Source organism: Rhinoderma darwinii, chromosome 7 (assembly GCF_050947455.1).
Source record: "Rhinoderma darwinii isolate aRhiDar2 chromosome 7, aRhiDar2.hap1, whole genome shotgun sequence".
NCBI lineage: Eukaryota > Metazoa > Chordata > Amphibia > Anura > Rhinodermatidae > Rhinoderma > Rhinoderma darwinii.
In genome coordinates, this window is record NC_134693.1 from 73,463,761 (window position 1) to 73,480,782 (window position 17,022).

A 17,022-nucleotide genomic window follows, 5' to 3' on the forward strand; every position below is an offset into this window, starting at 1 on the left:
TATGCTTTTCTGTATTCCTCACTGTTTCTCAAGTTCTCTTCTTGTTAAGTATTAACCCCTTAGTGAGCAGCCCATTTTAGGCCCTAATGACCAAGCTATTTTATTCGTTTTTCTATAGTCGCATTCAAAGAGCTATAACGTTTTTATTTTTTCGTCTACATAGCTGTATGAGGACTTGTTTTTTGTGGGATTAGTTGTGCTTTTTAATAGCACCATTTTTGGGTACATATAATTTTTATATGAACTTTTATTAACCCTTTTGGGGGGGATTATAAAAAAAAACTGAAATTCCGCCATTGTTCTATGCGTTTTTAAATTGACGCCGTTCACTATGCGACGTAAATAACATGTTACCTTTATTCTATGGGTCGGTACGATTACGGCGATACCACATATGTAGAGGTTTTTTTTATGTTTTACGACTTTTGCACAATAAAAACTCTTTTGAACTAAAATTATTTGTTTTTGCATCGTCTCTTTCCAAGAGCCGTAATTTTTTTATTTTTCCATCAATGTAGTGATTTTTTGGGCTTGTTTTCTGCGGGACAAGACGTAGTTTTGAATGGTACTGTTTTGGGGTGCATGGGACTTATTGATTCATTTTTATTATGACTTTTTTGGGGGGCAATGGAAAAAAATTGCAATTTCGCCATGGTTTTTTGCGTTTTTTTTTTACGGTGTTCACTTTGCGGTTTAAATTACATATTAACTTTATTAATGGAGTCATTACGGTCGCGGCGATACCACATATGTGTACTTTTTTTTTTTTTTACTAAATAAAACCACTTTTTATGGAAAAAAATGGTTTTATTTATTTTTTTACTGTACTTTTTATTAATAATCTTTATTTCACTTTGATGACTTATTTTATTAGTCCCACTAGGGGACTTTACTGTGCGATATTCCGATCGCTGCTATAATGCTTTGGTATACTTCGCATTATTGCCTGTCAGTGTAAATCTGACAGGCAATCTGTTAGGACGTGCCTCCGGCGCGTCCTAACAGGAATATGTCCAGGGCAGACCTGGGGGCTTTTATCAAGCCCCCGGCTGCCATGACACCCCATCGGAGACCCGCGATTTCATTCGCGGGCCGCCGATGGGTGACAGAGGGAGCGCACTCCCTCTGTAAACAAAGTTAAATGCCGCGGTCGCTATTGACGGCGGCATTTAACGGGTTAAACGGCCGCGATCGAAGTAAACTTCGATCGCGGGCGTTGGCGGGCGTTGGAGCAGGAGCTCAGCTGTCATCAGACAGCAGAGCCCCGGCTCCTGCCTGCACGGGAGACCCGTGCAGGACTTAGACTAGGCTGACGTGAAAAGGCGTCAGCCTAGCCTAAAGCCCATTAGTGACTCACGTGAAAAGGCATATTAGTGGTCACTAAGGGGTTAACGTAACATTCATTGTTTACTTGTAGTGGATAAAGTTCCGACTGAATGAAATCTATGCCAGCCAGAGAGGATTTCCACTTTAATTTACACTAATTGGCGTAAATTATACTAAATAAGGCGGGCTAAGAACCGCCCCCCATTATTTAATTTATAAAGCAAAGTGTAGAGTGGCGGATATGGTTCAAAAGTCGCAATATTTGCCCCTTTTGAGCTGTTTGCAGCTTTTTTACGCTATTCCCCCGTTCATGTATGTCTATGCAGAAGTGCTCTAGGTCATAGTAAAAAGATAAATAAATAAGTCACTTGAGTGTCATTGTCTCCTAAATATAGGAGACAACTGATATATTTTTGATCGCATTGCCGACCTACTTAGTCGCCGTTTGGAGTCCTGTATAAACTTCTATTAATATCTAGAGAATATATGGCACTCTAATGAATGGCGGTGCTTGAGTAGAATTCCACTCCTGATCAGTATAAATGTAACAACTTGACACTAAGGATTGTGATGCAAAAATTATATTTTTATTATGCGATCCCCTTATGAACGTTTTCGGCCACAGTAGGCCATCAGATAGTTCTACACAAAACAGAAAAACAAAATCTATTATATAACCGAGAAGGCTGTGGTGTCCGACGCTCAGAGCTCCGCCCACAGCCCAACCGTTAGCTCCGCCCACAGCCATAAGACTGAGGCCCTATTCACACAACAGGGTTTCACAGACGTTCAAAAAACGGCCGTCGGACGGCCGCAGTAGGAACAAAAGACCCCAAATGGGGCTGTTCACACGACCGAATTTTTTTTGGGACGGCCCGAGTAACCCAGCCGTCAAAAAATGGGACATACCCTATTTTTGGCCGTTTGGAAGTTTATGGGGCCGGGTAATACACGGCCATCACTGGAATGTGTTCCGAGTGACGGCCGTCTCTTCCGTCGCTCTCTCCTCCTCCCCACAGTGCGAAGTGCATGTGAGGAGAGTATTTTTTTGCTCCCTGTAGGAGCAAAATCCCCAATCCCCGGCCACAGCTTCGGCAATGCTGTGGCCGGGGATTGGGGACCGCTCCAAGAGAAGTCCCTGACTTCAGTGTCCATATATGGACAGTGACGTTAGGGACTTCTGAAGCGGAATCCCCGGTGCTGTGGCCGGTGTTTCCGCTCCAGGAGAAGTCCGTGACTTCACTGTCCATATACGGACAGTGAAGTCGGACTTCAGGAACGGTGGCGCGATCTACAGAAAGGTATGGGGGAGTGCTGTGTAGAACTACCTACAAGGGGGCGGCTATGTGGCACTACCTACAAGGGGGGGGGCTGTGGGGCACTACCTACAAGGGGGGGGGGCTGTGTGGCACTACCTACAAGGGGGGCTGTGTGGCACTACCTACAAGGGGGGCATTTTGACCCCACATATGTTTCATGGAATTTATTAGAATTGGGCAGTGAAAATAAAAACAATCCTTTTTCTTCAATAAGACGTAGCTTTAGCGCAAAATTTTTCATGTTCTCCACAAATAAAGGAAAAAAAGAACCCAACATTTGTAAAGCAATTTCTCCCGAGTACGGCAATACCCCATATGTGGTCATAAACTGCTGTTTGGGCACACGGCAGGGCTCAGAAGGGAAGGAGCACCATTTGGAGTGCAGATGTTGCTAGATTGGTTTCTGGGCGCCTGTGGGCCCAAAACAGTGGAAACCCCACAGAAGTGACCCAATTTGGAAACTACACCCCTCAATGCATTTACCTAGGGGTGTAGTAAGCATTTTAACCCTGCAGGTGTTTTGTAGAAATTAGTGTGCACTCGATGTTGCAGAGTGAAAATGGGATTTTTTTCCATAGATACGCCAATATGTGGTGCCCAGCTTGTGCCACCATAACAACACAGCTCTCTAATTATTATGCGGTGTTTCCCGGTTTTAGAAACGCCCTACATGTGACCCTAATCTTTTGCCTGGACATTCGACCAGGCTCAGAAGTGAAAGCGTACCATGTAAAATTGAGGCCTAATTTGGCGATTTACAAAGTATTGGTTCACAACTGCAGAGGCTCAGATGTGAAATAATAAAAAGAAACCCCTGAGAAGTGACCCCATTTGGAAACTACACACCTCAAGGCATTTATTAAGGGGTGTAGTGAGCATTTTCACCCCACAGGTCTTTTCCATAAATGAATGCGCTACGAATGTGGCAATTTAAAAATTTATATTTTTCCCTAGATAAAACATTCAGTGGCAAATATGTCATGCCCAGCTTATGCCACTGGAGACACACCCCAAAAATTGTTAAAAGGGTTCTCCTGGGTATGGCGATGCCATATATTTGGAAGGAAACTGCTGTTTGGGCACGCTGTAGGGTTCAGAGCAGAGGGAGCGCCATTTGGCTTTTGGAGCGTGGATTTTGCTTGGTAGTAGGCTTGTTTGAGTATTGCTGGTGTTTCCGTTTATAATGTGGGGGCAAATGTAAGCTGGGGTGAGTATATCAGGGGCATAGTCAGGTGGTATAATAATGGGGTAAACAATAAAATGATGCATAGATGTGTGTTACGCTGTGAAGCAATCCTTTCGGCACAGGCCGGTGTCACACTGATAAATGGCGTCCTTTCTTATCCCCCTTTTGGTCCACACACTTTGCAGTTTGGGGAATTTTGCTGGGAAAGTGTTGTCCTGGTATAATACGGGCACCGTCGCTTCCAGCAGATATGTTTGGGCTCTCCCCTTCCTGGTTCCCTAATTTTAGGTCCTTGATAAATCGCCTCTTGAAACAGAAGAAATGTTCCCCTCGGGCACAACTGCATATTTTTGTATTTCCTGACTTATTGGGGCCTTAAGTAATTTTTTTTTTTCATAGACTTAGTGGTATGAGGGCTGTTTTTTTGCGGGACGAGCTGTAGTTATTATTGGTACCATTTTGGGGTACATGCGACTTTCTGATAACCTTTTATCCTATTTTTTGGGAAGCCAGGTAAACAAAAAAACGCAATTCTGGCAGTTTTTATTTTATTGTTTTCAAACTTTTTTTAATTTTTTTCACTTTTTTTTTTTTTTACACTTTTTATCTCAAGTCCCACTAGGGGACTTGACGGTCCAACTGTCAGATTTATTTTTTTCTAATACATTGCACTACCTACGTAGTGCAATGTATTAGATCTGTTAGTTATTCACTGACAGCAAGCCGATTAGTCTTCGCCTACATCGGCTTCCGTAATGGCAGAACAGGAGGCCATTGTGTCTCCTGTTGCCATAGCAGCAGTCGCAAGTCCTGATTGCCTGTCAGGGTTGGCGATCTGCTAGCAACCGCTAAGATGCAGCAAGGGGTTAATGGCAGGGATCGGCGCTAGCTCAGGTTCCTGCCATTACAGGGGGATGTCAGCTGTAACATTGTAAACCTTCTGAGCCGGTGCCAAACATTTGGCGTAAGTATACGACATTTTGCGGGAAGCACTGGCTTTCCATGTCGTGTACTTACGACAAATGTCGGGAAGGGGTTAAAATGTTTCACTTCCTTTATTCTATGTTTACATCACGTGACTTACCAGACACGGGTGTCGTATCTATGTATTCACGCCTCACACTGGAGGATCACATGATCTGTTCACATCATGACGCTGCGTATCAGCAGCATCAATGATCACATGAGGTGAAGTTTTCCTTCATATACACTCTGTATAATATCTTAACTTGGCGCTATTCAATACAGCAACGGACGTTGCGTATGAGAGCAGTACACAGTCTAGTAGATTCTTTATATTATATGCAGTTTGTTCCTGAGCAATTCGGTAAGATGACATTTTCTTAATATAACTTGGGGCACCCTCCCAGATGGTTTTTCCTGACATTTAGGTGTTAAAAACGTCTGAAACAGGTAGACTAGTTTGTTATAGAATTAACTATACCATTTGTATCTTTTGGGCTGTTATATTTGATATAGTGGACATGTACGTCACAATTGACATTATTTCAAAAGGTACTATATGTGATGTATAACAGTTGAATAAAGTATTAATATACAATGGTGAGGTTATACCTTACTTTGCTTATGCTATAGGTTTGCATAGTTTTTTGAATAATGCGGATTTCTGAGATTTACAAATAATATACGATTATTATAATGCGACATAGATCATATACGATTTTGTTTTTTCTGTTTTGTATAGAATTATCTAATGAAGGCCTATTGTGGCCAAAGACATTCATAAATGGATTGCGTAATAAAAATTATATCGTTTTTGCATCACAGACCTGAGTGCCGGGTTCTTGCATTTAACCCCTTAAGGACACGGCCAATTTTGGCCTTGAGGACAGAGCAATTTTTTTACATTTCCCTCTTTGCACCCCGACGGTCATAACTCTTTTATTTTTTGTACAACGTAGTTATATGAGACTTTGTTTTTTGCGGGACGAGTTGTACTTTGTTGTACTTTATGTAGGTACCATTTTTTGGTACAAATACGTTATCGTTTAATTTCTATAAATTTTTATTTTAGCGAAAATGCAGAAAAAAAAGCAGTTCTGCTGCAGTTTTAATATTTATTTTTTTACACCATACACCGATCATCATAAATAATGTTATACATTTGTTGTACAGGTTGTTACGGTCGTGGCGATACCAAATATTTATATTATTTCATGTTTTGGGACTTATATTTTTAAAAGTTTATTTATAAAAAATGTGTGTTTCTGTGTATTTTTTTTACATTTTATTTATTTATCATTAAAAAATTTTTTACATTCATTTAATCTTTTTTTAATCCCATAAAGGGATTTATCATTTTTATTTTGTAACTGCAATGTACTGGCATAGATCTATATGCCAGTACATTAGCCTGTTACTGATTGTACACAGGCAGTTGTTAGGGCATACCTCAGTATGCCCTAACAGGAAATATGTTCAGACAGCCCTGGGTTCCTTCAATGGACCCTGGGCTGTCTGGCCATATGAGTTATGGGCTTTGATCGCGTCAGTTATTTTCTGTGACGCGATCAATGTGCAGTCCCCCCTCTTTGAACACCGCGATCACCTGTTATCGCGGCGTTCAAAGGGTTAACAGCGGAGAGATGTTTCTCTCCCGTCCGCTGTCAGTGCGGGGCCGTGGCTGTGTATTACTGCTGTTGCCCCGCTCTCGATCGCGCGCACAGACTCGCAGGGACGGCTGTCACACAGGACGAGTATGCTCGTCCTAATGCGCGAAGTGCTCGCCGCTCAGGACGAGCATACTCGTCCTGTGTTGGCAACCAGTTAAACTTTTATTAATGTTATGCACTTGAACCACACTTGTATTAATGTGCGGTTTTTTTAGACTGCATTTTTGTTTCTGTTCAAAAAAACGGAAACCTAGCGAACGGAGACAAATGAAAAGCAACTGAAACAAAAGAATTACCATTGAAATCAATGGTAATTCTAACGGAACCGTTGCTTTCCGTTTTAATCTTTCGATCCGCTCTTCCTCTGACGGAAGAGAAGTAAACGTATACTAACGCTAGTGTGAATTTAGCCGTATTTGTGTTTATTTAAAAACATTGGGTCAGATTTACTATTCTCATTGAGAGAATTCTGGCATACATGCGGTGTGCCACGTTTATTATCGGTGTTCGACACTTTTTTCGACATGCTCAATAAGAGGGCATGGAAAGAGGGTGTGGCTTAAAAGCCTAAAGGAATGTGAAAAACATTTTTCCCCAAAAAGATGGCATAAACTATGCCAAATAAAAATAGGTGGTATAAGGAAAGAAAAGTGTCCAGCATAATACGCCAAATTTATCATACAGCATGCACCACTGTGATAAATTTGGCACATTTTCTAACCGCCCTGTCTAAGTTTACACCGTCTAAAAATTAACAGTAGTAGTAAATCTGCCTCAGTGTGTTTTGGATCTCGGGCACTAGAAAAGGGGTCGTGTCTTAGAGGGGTTTTAAAATGCGCCGAGTGGTGCAAAATAGTGGTCTACAGTAAGCCAACCAAGGGATGGTGTAAAAAAGAGAAAAGTGTGTCGCAACGTGTGCCACTGTGATAAATTTGGTGCAGCTTAAAGACGCTCTGTCACCAGATTTTGCAACCCCTATCTGCTATTACAGCAGATCGGCGCTGCAATGTAGATTACAGTAACGTTTTTATTTTTAAAAAACGAGCATTTTTGGCCAAGTTATGACAGTTTTTGTATTTATGCAAATGAGGCTTGCAAAAGTAAAACTGGGCGTGTATTGTGTTCGTTACATCGGGGCGTTTTTACTACTTTTACTAGCTGGGCGTTCTGACGAGAAGTATCATCCACTTCTCTTCACAACGCCCAGCTTCTGGCAGTGCAGACACAGCGTGTTCTCGAGAGATCACGCTGTGTCGTCACTCACTTCCTGCCCCAGGTCTTGCATCGTGTCAGACGAGCGAGGACACATCGACACCAGAGGCTACAGTTGATTCTGCAGCAGCATCGGCGTTTGAAGGTAAGTCGATGTAGCTACTTACCTGCAAACGCTGATGCTGCTGCAGAATCAACTGTAGCCTCTGGTGCCGATGTGGCCGACACGATGCAGGACCTGGGGCAGGAAGTGAGTTACGTCACAGCGTGATCTCTCGAGAACACGCTGTGTCTCTGCACTGCCAGAAGCTGGGTGGTAACGAACAGAAGTGGATGATGCTGATTCGTCAGCATCATACACTCCCATTCCTAACGCCCAGCTAGTAAAAGAAGTAAAAACGCCCCGATGTACACACATAATACACGCCCAGTTGTACTTTTGCAAGCCTCATTTGCATAAATACAAAAATAGTCATAACTTGGCCAAAAATGCTCGTTTTTAAAAAATAAAAACGTTACTGTAATCTACATTGCAGCGCCTATCTGCTGCAATAGCAGATAGGGGTTGCAAAATCTGGTGACAGAGCCTCTTTAAGCCTGTTTTTAAACTGTCTAAAGCAAGGACCGTAATAATAAATCTCACCCAGTGTGTGTCTATCATATAGTATCAGGGCAGTATAGTCTGTGGTCACCAATCCAGGTTCCTGTTTAGGCTGCGTTCACACGAGCATGTTCGGTCTGTAAAGGACGGAAGGTATTTCGGCCGCAAGTCCCGGACCGAACACACTGCAGGGAGCCGGGCCCCTAGCATCATAGTTATGTACGACGCTAGGAGTCCCTGCCTCTCCGGGGAACTACTGTCCCTTACTGAAAACATGATTACAGTACGGGACAGTTGTCCCGCAGCGAGGCAGGGACTCCTAGCGTCGTACATAACTATGATGCTAGGAGCCCGGCTCCCTGCAGTGTGTTCGGTCCGGGACATGTGGCCGAAATACGTTCCGTCCTTTACGGACCGAACATGCTCGTGTGAACCCAGCCTTAGGGTCCTGGGAAAACTGGTTGACAGGTCTGTCTAGCTACTGTATATGGGAGGATTTACCGCTACTTAAAGGGAATCTGTACAAAAAAAACTTTAAACAAAAACAAGCCCTCATACGGCTATGTCGATGGAAAAATAAAAATGTTATGGCTCTTGGAAGGTGGGGAGGGATAAACTAAAATTGGTCCTGAAAGCGTTAATCACATGCGCTTGCACTAGACGGGGAGAAAACATGGCTGCCTCCCAAGAGAAGAATTTACTTTTTTCAAGTTTATAGAGGCTATGTCCACACGGCGTATTTTTCACGTGGAATTGGCAGAGAAACCGCAGCAGAAATTTGAGTCTGAGGGTATGTTCACACGCTAGCTGGCTTTTACGGCTGAAATGACAGCCTGTTTTCAGAAGAAAACAGCTGCCTCGTTTCAGCCGTAAAAGCTCCTCCTCGTATTTTACGAGGCGTCTGAGACGCTCGTAAATCTTGAGCTGTGCTTCATTGAGTTCAATGAAGAACAGCTCAAATTACGTGGCAAAGAAGTGCCCTGCACTTCTTTGCCGAGGCAGTCAATTTACGCGTCGTCGTTTGACAGCTGTCAAACGACGACGCGTAAATTACAGGTCGTCTGCACAGTACGTCGGCAAACCCATTCAAATGAATGGGCAGATGTTTGCCGACGTATTGCAGCCCTTTTTTCAGACGTAAAACAAGGCATAATACGCCTCGTTTACGCCTGAAAATAGGTTGTGTGAACCCAGCCTGACCCTTGGATTTCTGACGTGGTTTTGCATTAAATACTGCCATGTTTCTGTATCCCATGTCTGCATGCCATGTCTCTCCCAATTCAATGGCTAAACTGCCTATGGTTGTAATGGAGTCTTGGAACAAGCTTTTTTCACCGATTCACATGTGAAAAAAGCGTCGGCATTAGCGTGAAAATTTCACTGTCTGAACAAGTCCGAATTGTGATATGTAGGATCGAACAGGAGCGAGAAAAAGTAGGATGTTATGTGAGGAGTCATTTGTTGTTCATTTTTACTTTGTGTTTTATTTATTTTTTCCCTATATTTAAGGCTACTTTAATGGGCAGATTTGTATTGTAATCTTTAAATGTTCTTTAGGGTGGGTTCACATGTTGCTGCCAAAATGCGTTTGTTTAGTCTCCATGGCAAAACCGCGCCGTTTTGACAAATGTGGCTTTTTTTTTCCATGACTTTTTTTTTTTTTTTTGCTCGCTAAACAAAACACAAATATAAAAACAGAGGCCTACTCCATCTTGGGGTGGATTCTACCCTTCCCAACATCCGCGCTAGATAGATGGATATGGTTGAGGATGGGTGGGAGAGTATGGACATAGAACGAGCGTGTCACCTGTGTGTAACAGCCGACACAAAAGTGTAACTAGCGGGATCTTGCTAGTTTAATCCCTTAGATGCTGTGGTCAAATGCGAGCGCAGCATCCAGACCGTTGGAAACGGGGGCAGCCAGTTGTGACGTCGCACTCCTCCTGCCCTCCCCCACGATGGACAGAGACGTCAGGGGCTCCATCTAGGAGCGGAATCCCTGGCCGGAGGGATTCCGCTCCTACAGGGAGGTACAGTGGCGTTATCTACAGGGGGAGGGTGTTCCATCTACAAGGGTGCTGTGTGCCATTACCTACAGGGGGCATCAACATCTGCGATTGTCCGAATTGCCGGGAAATCAGCTAAAGCTGCAGTACATGGTTCAATGGTTATGAGGACATGGTTGACCCAAGTAAAGAAAAATAGCAGAAAAAAAGCCAGAAACCTCTATACTCTGAAAGCAAGAGTAAATAGTGACTGGGTAATCATGTGACCTTCCTGTGGGTGTTTTTAGTGGGTAGGGACCAAAAAAATTGACATGAAATCCATGTTTTTAAAACGGACAGTGAAAAACTGATGCAAAACGGAAACACAGCCCGGAACGGATAAAAAAAACCTGACGTCTTTATTAGCTGACACCCTGTTGTGTGTGTGTATAGAGCCTGAGGGCTCATTCAGACGAGCGTATATTTAGTCTGTGTGAAGGACGTTAAAACAACTGCTGTCACACGGACTCATGTACGTCAATGGGGCTGTTCACATGACTTGTTTCAATGGGTCCGTGAAAAAACAGGACATGTCCTATTTTTATGCGCTTCACGCATCCCTCCGTAGAGTAGTCTATAGGGCATGTGTAATAACGCGTCTTGCACGGGTACACCTCGGACCTCCGAATGTAGCCTGAAGGTGTATTCAAACTGCAATAGATTTAAAAAAAAAAAAAAAGAGAAGTAGAATTTTACCTATTTATTTTCCCTCCACAATCTACTCCTAGTTTTAGTTTCCAAAACTGCATTAAAAAAAAAATGCTTCAAAATTGCACTGTATGAATAAGGCCTAAGAGGGGCTGCTAAATTAGGACACTCCCTTCTTAGGCCCCACGCACATGGCCATATTTTTGCGACAGCAGCTTATCCTCCTTTTCTATGGCCCCATGCACATGACCGTGATTTACACAGAGCGGTGTGGGGGCCGCAATGGCGGACTGCAAAAACACAGGACGTCATTTTACGGTCTGCACTTGTGGATTCACCAATACTGGTGAAATATTGTGGATCCGTTGAGTCCGGATGATACACGGAGGCACAAGAAGTGTGTTTTGCGATCCGATGGACCGCTACGGACCCGTGAACTTGCGGACTGCAAAACCAATGAGGTAGTGTGCATGGGGCCTTGGACTTCATACACATGACTCTTGCCGTTGATCGAGCCGCAAACTATGGATCCTAGTGTCGGTATTTGGGTTTGTAGTGCCTCAGAGTTGCTTCCGAAACTGTTCTGTATATTACAGCCATGTCCTTTCCGTGTGTCGTCCGTATTTTGCCGACCGCACACGGATGGCTTCTGTGTGCTGTCCATTATTTTTGCAGAGCCATAGACTTAAATGGTGACACGGTCTACAAAAACTGTCCGGGATAGGACATGTTTCTATTTGAGTAATGCCCCATGCACACAAACGTATTTTTGCGGGTGAATTCTGGCCCCATTCGTTTCAACGAGCCCCATGCACACGACACTGTTGTCCACAATCCGTGCATTGCCCGGGAGCCTGGACCGCAAAAAGAACGGACGTGTCTTATTGCGGCAGCATTTTGCGGTCCAGGCTCATTGAAATGAATTTACACGGCAATGTGCAGGGCCCATGATTTGCGGGTGGCCGCGGGTGACACTCCGAAGTCGTCCGAGACGCAAATCACGGCTCGTGCACACCCTACAGTCGTGTGCATGAGGCCTAACAACAACGGATCTGCAAAAAAACACTGATTTATACATGGCCCCATAGAAATGAATTGCTCGGTAAATGTCTAAAAAAAAAAAACAAACACGCAGAACAAAAACGGGTTTGTGTGTGTATAAGCCCTTATGGTGCAGCCTGCCACCCCCGCTGACGTTCATATCGATTGTTTCTATAGGCCGGACGGCACCTTTTTAGAATTACAGGATAATAGAAACTTGTAGTGAAACGGAGTAGAGACTTCTATACACCTATACTTACCATGTAGCTATATCTGGCTGGTATACATAGGCGGCGCCGCCGGCCTAGGTACAAATACCTATGTGTACAGTCTACATAGAACAGCGGTCTACATGTTATCAATAAAGCTAGGTGAAAAGGGGGGAGGAAGTTGTCACTCCACAGAAGATACAGGAAGTGATGTCAGAGGATGGCCGTGATGTGTATGCAACTGATGAGAGAGAGCTAAAGAGCAGAGGACTCGCAGGTATTGCTGGAGAGGGGGCACCGTGGGTACGGACGGCTGCTCTGACTGTACACGGAGATGTCGGGATAGTGCGTGCTCTGGCGCGGCTTCTCTAGTCGTCCAGTCATTGCGGCTTGACACTGCGGTATCTGAGCTCTGCCGTGCTCTACGCATCTATATATCTGACATCGTGACGCTAGGAGCGCGCAGCTAGTACTTTCTATTTGAGACGTAAGAGCGGGAGACTAGTCCGAGGCGTTGTACTTGCAGGTGGAGGGCCGCTCCTGTGTGATCTGTTAGAGCCGGGCACGTCCATTACACTCGCAGTAGACGAATACTTGGTTTTTAGTGCTGAGCTATGGCTGCATCTGGTGCATGTATAGCGCTAACCGGAGAGACTGCCACAAAGCAGTAAGCGGCCTGTCTTCTCATCGTGCCCATTTGACAGCTGTGTGTGTGTATATTAGTTTATGTTCCAGGTTAAAACCATGAGTTCAAGCCTTCTACAATGAATTCACCAGCCTTCTCAGAGCCCATAATGAAGCTTCATGCAGGAGCCTCATGAGTAGAGGCGTGTGTCATCTGGAAAGGCGTCCTGTTTGGATTTGAATACAGCCTGCCGGAGAACCTGTCACTAGGTCATAGAAGTTGAACTGGTTAACCGACCTATATAGCGCTGTCTCCCTGATTACTGCGCCTTTTTTTCCCCTGTTCCAGAGATGTGGCACTCTATTGTGTTGGCTCCCTATATGCTAATATTCTGTAGTTGGCCAACAGGGCGTGATCTACTCTCGTTCTGCCGAGGTGGAGCTAGCTTCCCTGTCTGACCAGTCAGCACAAAGATCTCACGAGATATGGTGGTTCTGGCGAATTAGGGCTGTGCCTAACCGCTCTGAAGGTGCCTCGCTAGCTCCACCTCGGCAGAATGAGTAGATCACGCCCTAAAAGAATATTAGCATATAGTGCACCAACACACCAGGGGGTCCAGAAAAAAACAAACCGTTTTGGTCAGATAACCAGTTCAATTTACATGACCTAGTGACAGGTCCTCTTTAAAAGGGTTGGCCAGGAAAAAATGTATTCCAAAAAGTGTCCCCCAGCCTTGGTTTGCCTTCTCTTTAACCCCCTACTAACCTTCTAACCACTTTGTTTGATCTCCGTAGTCACTGCTGCTCTTTCTGTTTGTTTACATCCCTTGCTTCTGTTCCTGTGTTTCCTGTCTTGTAGCCCACCATACCCATTATCCCTTGCTGCATCTGAGGAGACCACTTATATTCCCTTCAGCCCTCTGCAGCAGCTATTGGCATACTGCCACACCCCTCTATGTTCACAGGGTCATTCCCTGTTCTAATTCCAGGCACCCAGCTCCCTGCACTGTCACACACAGTAATAATCACACAGGGGGGGGGGGGGGTGGCTGGTATGTACAGGGGTAATACACAGGAATGATATAACTCCATACTCTGTATATTACCCCCAACATCCCTGTATATAACCCCATCATCCCTTTGTATTATCCCCAAAATCCTATACAGGGATGGTGGGGATTACATATATACAGCGATGGTGGGGATTACATATATACAGGGATGGTGGGGATTACATATATACAGGGATGGTGGGGATTACATATATACAGCGATGGTGGGGATTACATATATACAGGGATGGTGGGGATTACATATATACAGGGATGGTGGGGATTACATATAAACAGAGATGGTGGGGATTACATATAAACAGAGATGGTGGGGATTACATATATACAGGGATGGTGGGGATTACATATAAACAGGGATGGTGGGGATTACATTTATACAGGGATGGTGGGGATTACATATAAACAGAGATGGTGGGGATTACATATATACAGGGATGGTGGGGATTACATATATACAGGGATGGTGGGGATTACATATAAACAGAGATGGTGGGGATTACATATATACAGGGATGGTGGGGATTACATATATACAGGGATGGTGGGGATTACATATAAACAGGGATGGTGGGGATTACATATATACAGGGATGGTGGGGATTACATTTATACAGGGATGGTGGGGATTACATATATACAGGGATGGTGGGGATTACATATATACAGGGATGGTGGGGATTACATATATACAGGGATGGTGGGGATTACATTTATACAGGGATGGTGGGGATTACATATATACAGGGATGGTGGGGATTACATATATACAGCGATGGTGGGGATTACATTTATACAGGGATGGTGGGGATTACATACAGGGATGATGACGACACCCATCATCCCTGTATTTATGTAATCCCCATTTGGTGTGTGTGTGTGTATAACCCCTGTATATATCATCGGGGAGAGCGGGCAGTAGTCCATAACATAAAGTGAAAGGGGCGGGAATATGGCAAAAGTCAAGTGTAATCTGAAAGTAGGAGGGGGCGTGATAAGAGAGAAGGGAGGGGGCGTGTTCGAGGAGAGACGAGGCGGCCAGGCAGTGCTGGAACCTCATGAGAGGAGGAGGGGGCGTGTTCGAGGAGAGACGAGGCGGCCAGGCAGTGCTGGAACCTCGGGAGAGGAGGAGGGGGCGTGTTTGAGGAGAGACGAGGCGGCCAGGCAGTGCTGGAACCTCGGGAGAGGAGGAGGGGGCGTGTTTGAGGAGAGACGAGGCGGCCAGGCAGTGCTGGAACCTCGGGAGAGGAGGAGGGGGCGTGTTCGAGGAGGGACGAGGCGGCCAGGCAGTGCTGGAACCTCGGGAGAGGAGGAGGGGGCGTGTTCGAGGAGAGACTAGGTGGACAGGCAGTGCTGGAACCTCGGGAGGGGAGGAGGGGGCGTGGATGACGAGAGAAGAGGCGTGTACAAGGAGAGACGACTTTCCGCATCTTTGCTCTGCTAGCACAGTACTTTCGGCTGAGAATATGCACGGCGCATCTTCAACTACGTTTACTTACAGGCAGTGGGACTAGAGGCGGAGCTCTGAAGTGCTCATGAAACATTCTCCCGGCCCCTGCCTGTAAACGTACTTGAAGACACGCCAGAACCGCTTCTCAGCCGGAAGTGCTGGCTGAGCAAAGAGACGGAACGTCAGAGGAAATGAAAAAATAACTGTAGGTTTAGTCACGTGACCGCAATGAAGAAATAAGGAACGGTGCCAGAAAAAAACCATAGTTTATATTAGAAAATTAATTGTGATTGCCACACTAAGTTAAAATATCAATGAAATGTATTCATGGTCAGCCCCTTTAAGTCTTCTCATGTGTGGCAAGAGCAAAGCAACAAGCTGCTTTCCTATTGCATGCAGGTCCCCTTTATCACACACTAGTAACTGCTGAGTGGGTACCTAATGCCTCCCTCCCTAGTTCTCCAACTTTCCTGGCACCTGTTGTCATTCAATCCCACTGTTTTGTTTGTAAAGAAGAGTGATCGTGAACTTCTTCCATAATTTTCAGTGCATTACTCTATGTAAATAACAATTTTGCAGAATAGTTTAACCCCTTCAGGACACAGCTGACTGTTTGTTTTTTTTCAAATCTGACGTGTTGCTTTATGTGGTAATAACTTTGGAATGCTTTTACCTATCCAAGCAATTCTGAGATTGTTTTCTTGTGACGCATTGTCTTTTGTTAGTGAAAAAATGTAGATTAAATTCAGTATTTATTTATTTCGAGAATTTGCAAAAATTAGCATTTTTGTAAATGTATCTGCGTGTAAAACAGTAATACCACACATAATAGTTACTAGTTTACATCCCCCAGATGTCTACTTTAGATTGGCATCGTTTTTTGAACGTCCTGTTCTTTTTCTAGGACGTTACAAGGCTTAGAACTTTAGCAGCAATTTCTCACATTTTCAAGAAAATTTCAAAAGCATATTTATTTTTTTCAGGGACCACTTCTGAAGGGGTTTTGAGAGTGTTGTATATTAGAAAGCCCCCATAAATCATCCCATTTTAAAAACTGCACCCATAAAAGTATTCAAAACAGCATTCAGAAAGTTTCTTAACCCTTTAGACGTTTCACAGGAATTAAAGCAAAGTAGAGGTGACATTTACAAATGTAATTTTATTTGTTGCCGGAATTCAATTGTAATATTTTTTTTTTCTGTAACACAAAAGGTTTTAGCAGTGAAAGGCAACTCAATATTTATTCCCCAGATTCTGCCATTTTCAGAAATATCCCACATGTGGCCCTAGTGTGGTAATTGACTGAAGCTCCGGCCTCCGAAGCAAAGTAGCACCTAGTGGATTTTGGGGCCGCCATTTTATTAAATTATATTTTAGGCGACCTATCAGGTTTTAAGATGTTTTGTGGTACCAAAACAAAGGAAACCCCTCAAAAGTGACCCCATTTGGGATACTATACCCATTAAGGAATCTATCTAGTGGTATAGTTAGCATTTTGACCCCACAGGTCTTTTGCAGAATTTATTAGAATTAGGCCGTAAAAATTAAATCTCAGCATTTTTTTTTTCCCACTAAAATGTTTACGGCTATACCAAATTTAATTTTTTTTTCTTTACTATAGACAGCCCGAAACCCGCTCTAGCTGGCACAGGACACCT

General features: G+C 44.1%; 1 protein-coding gene across 4 annotated transcripts in view; it reads left to right on the forward strand.

Moving 5' to 3' along the window:
- TCF20 (transcription factor 20) overlaps nt 1-17,022 on the forward strand; it is a 180,909-nt gene that overhangs the window by 63,755 nt on the left and 100,132 nt on the right. Inside the window, exon 1 of one of the 4 annotated variants that reach the window (XM_075833543.1) lies at nt 12,422-12,497. The exons of the other annotated variants lie outside the window; for them this stretch is intronic. The gene's annotated coding sequence lies outside the window, so the exon portion shown is untranslated. Of the gene's footprint in view, nt 1-12,421; nt 12,498-17,022 lie in introns of those variants that run through there. 4 annotated transcript variants of the gene reach the window in all.